Source organism: Schistocerca serialis, chromosome 7 (assembly GCF_023864345.2).
Source record: "Schistocerca serialis cubense isolate TAMUIC-IGC-003099 chromosome 7, iqSchSeri2.2, whole genome shotgun sequence".
Taxonomy (NCBI): domain Eukaryota; kingdom Metazoa; phylum Arthropoda; class Insecta; order Orthoptera; family Acrididae; genus Schistocerca; species Schistocerca serialis.
The window spans coordinates 69,318,802-69,324,801 of NC_064644.1; positions in this window are offsets into that span (position 1 = coordinate 69,318,802).

The window sequence follows — 6,000 nt, forward strand, 5'->3', positions numbered from 1 at the left end:
CCTCTGTCCATCTTCTCTTCCCCATCTCTCTACCATTTCCACGTCCCAAATCTCGCTGTCCATCTCCTCCTCCTCCTCCTCCTCCACCTCTCTATTTTTTTCTCCCCTCTATCTGTCCTTTCCTCCTCACTTCTTCTCGTCCATCTCATCCTCCCCATGTCCCTGTCCATCTCCTCCCCTTTCCTTTCACTGCCTTCTTCTCGTCCTCTCTCTCTGTTCATCTGCTTCTCTTTCCTTTATCTAGTACTTATCTCCTCCCCTCTTTCCGTCCATCTCCTCTCCTCCTCCCCCTATGCAATCCATCTCTTCCTCTTCCCCCCCCCCCCTTTGGTTCGTTTCCTTCTCTTCGCTTTCTCTATCTCCTCATCTCTCCTCTGTCTGTGAATCTCCTCATTTTCTTTCCATTTCCCCTTCCACTCTCTCGTCTATCTGCTCCACCCCCTAGTATGTCCATCTCCTCCACTCTGATTGTTCAACTCTTCCTCACCTATTCTCTCATCACTATTTCACACTCACGCCAATAGGAGGTTTCTGGTTCTTACCCCCACAATACTGCTCTCCACACATTGGTGTTCCAGACAGTAAGTGACATTTGTACCAAGTTTGGTTGAAATCAGTCCAGTGGCTTAGGAGGAGATATGGAATATACATACATTCATACGTTTTTATGATATGTATCTACACAGTACAGAGCTGAAGCATTGTAAATACTGAACCGTGAGTTTACTTTCAAAACCTTTTCTTAAAGAATTTACTTTATTTACTAACGATTCATCAAGAACATTAACACATTTAATCACAATATGAGAGCGTGGAAGCTGTTGCCAGTGGGTAACTGATGGAAAAGAAATAAAATTTCAACAAATGGAAATTTATTCATAAAAGCATTTTCAAAAACAAATTTAAAAATAATAAGCAGAAAAGCAAATTCGAAATATCAAGTTACAATTTTATTTAGAGGTAGAAAGAACAATATTGACAGTATGAGCCTTCGAGCTGAGAAGCTTGCCGCTCCCTTTTTAACACGGCCGTAGTTACGACCGCTCACAACAACCTCTGAAAGACTACACTGGCGCAAATGTGCAACACACCAGATTACTTTAAACTAAAAATTTTAACAACTCACACAAACACATTAACTATGCCCCCGTAAGAGGGATGGAAATGGTGCAAACACACACACTAAGAAATTATTTGTCACCGAAAGTGCAATTTGTTTTTAAAAGGACTCTTATGGTGGAAGGGTGGCAAATCTATAAAAATGACTATTTAAATAAAACCCATGAATTTCAGACTTACATAAAATGTACAACATGCTCTACATGACACATATACCGCCTCGCCAGATGATAGGCAAGATAAAACATATTTTAGGAATTCGGCCTGTACACCTTAATTCTATAAATTCGTTAACACCGAATCCGACAAACGTGACAGAGGCAGCTATTAACGTATGGCAGATTGACAGGGGGATTACTGAACAACCCGAACCGCAGATTGCTCTAACCCTCCCCAACTCCAAAAGGGAAAAACGGACCACCTAAATTCACAAATAACCGCCTTCCCGCGGGTGGGCAAACGGAGAAGAATGGTGGGACGCCCCCAAAACAAAGCGGCTGGTGACCTCACCAAGAAAACAAGTAGAATGTAAGTAGTAAATGAAACAACATATCTCCAATCACTTAACTTCTAATAAACTGCAATTTCTGGCGAAGACCTGGCGCAGAACCCCCAATGCTCTCTCGAACCGTCCGCTGCCAGCCGCTTCAACGGACGCAGGAAGGCGCGCCAATCTCCCGTCTCACGGCGTCGCAGCTCGCCCCGGCCAGCCCGATGTCAGGGGTTGACTCCTGTTGCTGTCGTGTCGGCGGCGAAGCCACTACCCCTTTCTATACGGCGCGGCTCACTAGACTCACTTGGGGACCTCACATGCGCCGACGCTCAGGGCGGACAAGTCATCTTGTGTCTCAGTGCGCGACCGACCAACCGACCGATCCTACCGCCAATGACAGTTGCCCGAGCAGACTGGCGGCCCAACGCGCAGACTCAGATGCAGGAACTCAACCGCTACCGGGCGACCACTAGCTGAGTTCTGTTACTGGCGGAGTGGAAAGACTCTCATTTTCTGGCTTAAAGTTTCATCCAAACGACAGACATACTCGCATTCCGTCGACAGACAGACACTAACTGCCGTACAAATGCGAACGAGAGACAGACCAGCAACTGGTGACGCGAGATTGACCTAGCCTCACTCCGACTGACCTCCACTAGCGAGCTTATCGTGCCCCTTAAGTGCACGTGAACAGGCAACCTCTCCCCTTTTACACCAGGGGAAGACACCAAAGCTGCGATTGCCACAGCGGCGCCACCGCCAGAAACGGAGGGCGACTGCTTTACACTACGCGCTGCGGCGCGCTCTTCAAAACGGCAGTTTTTACCACGGCTCAAATACGATGGGTTATTATTATGGTTTAACTATCACCTCGAATAATTTTATATACTTGGCGCATTATCTAGTTAAAATTTCGTTCGAGAGGTTCGAGCTCATATTGCTCCAGACGTTCTCAATTGGGGAGAGATCCGTCGACCTGGCCAAGACAGAGGTTTGCAAACAAGAAGACACGCAGTAGAAACCCTAGAAACCCTCGCCCAGTGCAGGTGGACATTATCTTCCTGAAATTTTAGCCCAGGATGGCATGTCATGAAGGGAAACAAAACGGGACATAAAACATCGTGGACGTACCACTGTTCTGAAAGGGTGCCGCGTGTGACAATCAAAGGGGTCATGCTACGAAATAAAATGGTGTTCTAGATCGTCACTCCTGGTTGTCGTGCCATATGGCGGGAACAGTCAGTTTGGTATGCCACCAATGTTCGGGGCATCTCCAGTTACGTCTTCACTGGTCATAAGGGCTTAATTCGAGGCGGTATATTAACTGAAAACAATTCTATTTCGCCCAATGAGATTCTAGGCAGAATGTGCAAGACGCCACAGCAATCCGGGTTGTTGATATACAGGGTTAGTCACCTAACGTTACCGCTGGATATATTTCGTAAACCACATCAAATACTGACGAACCGATTCCACAGACCGAACGTGAGGAGAGGGGCTAGTGTAATTGTTTAATGTAAACCATACAAAAATGCACGGAAGTATGTTTTTTAACACAAACCTACGTTTTTTAAATGGAACCACGTTAGTTTTGTTAGCACATCTGAACATTAACAAACACGGGCCACGGTCGGCGAGCAGCATCTGCAGGGACATGTTTACGGTGACGACCGTGTTTACGAGTGTGGCTGTAGTGCACTGTTGTGGTTTGGTCTAGCTGTCACAGTGTCCGCATGTAGCGCTTGCTGCTATTGTTATTCTGCATTCGTCTCCGCACGCAGACCAACTGTAGTACACCGTGTTACCAGACGTCTGTGACAGTGTAGTGTTGTAGGAAATGTGACCATGGTGTATTCGAACTCTGAAAAGGCGGAGATGATACTCATCTATGGCGAGTGTCGACGAAATGCAGCTGAAGCCTGCAGGGTGTATGCAGAACGGTACCCGGACAGAGAGCATCCAAAGTGCCGCACATTGCAAAACATCTACCGCCAACTGTATGCAACAGGTATGGTCGTTGCACGCAAACGGGTCCGTAACAGGCCCGTCACAGGAGAAGCGGGTGCAGTTGGTGTGTTAGCTGCTGTTGCCATGAACCCACACATGAGTACACGGGACATTGCGAGAGCCGGTGGACTGAGTCAAATCAGTGTCATGCGCATACTGCATCGTCACCGCTTTCACCCGTTACATGTGTCGCTACATCAGCAATTACATGGTGATGACTTTAATCATCGCGTGCAATTCTGTCAATGGGCATTAACGGAGAATGCGTTGCAGTTATACCCGTTTACTGATGAAGCGGGTTTCACAAACCACGGGGCAGTGAATCTACGGAACATGCATTACTGGTCCGTGGACAATCCTCGCTGGCTCAGATAGGTAGAACGACAGCGACCGTAGACTGTAAATGTATGATGCGGAATCATTGGCGATCACCTCATTGGTCCTCACTTTATTGCAGTGGCCCAAACAGCTGCAACATACATCGCGTTTGTACAGAATGATCTGCCAACGTTGCTCGAAAATGTCCCACTGGAAACGCGTCGACGTATGTGGTATCAGCATGATGGTGCACCTGCACATTCCGCAATTAACACTACGCTGACTCATGATAGGATGTTCGACGGGCGTTTCATAGGACTTGGAGGACGCATAAATTGGCCAGCCCGTTCTCCTGATCTTACACCTCTGGACTTCTTTCTGTGGGGTACGTTAAAGGAGAATGTGTACCGTAATGTGCTTACAATCCCAGAGGATATGAAACAACGTATTGTGGCAGCCTGCTCCGACATTACACCAGATGTACTGCGGCGGTTACGACATTCATTACGCCAGAGATTGCAATTGTGTGCAGCAAATGATGGCCACCACATTGAACATCTATTGGCCTGACATGTCAGGACACATTCTATTCCACTCCGTAATTGAAAACGGAAACCACGTGTGTACGTGTACCTCACCCCTCATGGTAATGTACACGTGCGTCAGTGAAAAAGACCAATAAAAAGGTGTTAGCATGTGGACGTAATGTGCTGTTCCAGTTTCTTCTCTACCTAAGGTCCATTACCGTTCCCTTTGGATCCCTACGTAATTCGGTGCTCTCCGATACACACGATCGAACAGCGGAGGAGTGGTACTCAAGAGTCAACTTTAGGTTACAATATCTCCGGATGTAATTAACATTTTACAATGCAACAAACGCCACTGATTACGTATTTGTTTATATGTTCAGATGTGCTAACAAAACTAACGGGGTTCCATTTAAAAAAACGTAGGTTTGTGTTAAAAAGCCTACTTCCATGCATTTTTTTATGGTTTGTATTAACCGATTACACTAGCCCCTCTCCTCACGTTCGGTCTGTGTTATCGATTCGTCAGTATTTGATGTGGTTTACGAAATATATCCAGCGGTAATGTTAGGTGACTCACCCTGTATACAGGTCAACGGCATTCGGTGCAAGGAGCGCCGTTAAGTGTGGCCTAATTTCTGTGAGCCGCTTGTAATGGTTCTTGCCGTCAGTGAAGCACCAGGTGCACGTTTGATCGATGATAATGCTGAATCCATGGCTTCGAGTACGTCTTGAAGATGGCTTGGTCCCCACGTTCTGTTGTCTGTCTAGACAGACCACTGCCTGCTTGACGCTGTACTCGGCTTTGTACCACCTATTCCTGCCAAAGTCGTCCAATAGTGGCATCGCTCCTATTCAAACGTCGAGCGATTCGCCGCTTACTCCAACCGGCTTCTTTGAGCCCAACTACACGTCCTCTGCCAAACGCTGACATCTGCGTACATTGTTCAAGCATCTGTCTGCGGGCCATAATTATTGTCTACCTGACTACCCGGAATGATATCCTCTAAGAAATTATGATCTAGTATCCACATGTTTCCCGTTTACTACACCTGTTAACTGTGAAGTGGAACTGCGCTACGCGTCCCACACTTAGCCTTCAGAAGCCAAAGTTTTCAGTTCTACATTTTCCGTCAGTATTGTAGATTATCAATTTTTGAGGAATTTGCGTAACTCCTTCGTGGTGCATCGTCTTTTGCGTCTTAGAACGTATTAATCAAAGGCTTTAATTTGACGAACGAAGTTCTGGCAACATACATCTGGAGCACCAGAACTGAACTATAGACTGCTATAAAACAGGCAAAGTAAGAGTATCTAAGCCCACCCGGTTGGCCGTGCGGTCTAACGCACGGCTTTTCGGGCGGGAAGAAGCGCCTGATCCCCGGCACGAATCCGCCCGACGGATTTGTGTCGAGGTCCGATGAACCGGCCAGTCTGTGGATGGTTTTTAGGCGGCTTTCCAACTGCCTCGGCGAATGCGGGCTGGTTCCACTTATTTCGCCTAAGACACTATGTCAGCGATTGCTGCGCAAATAA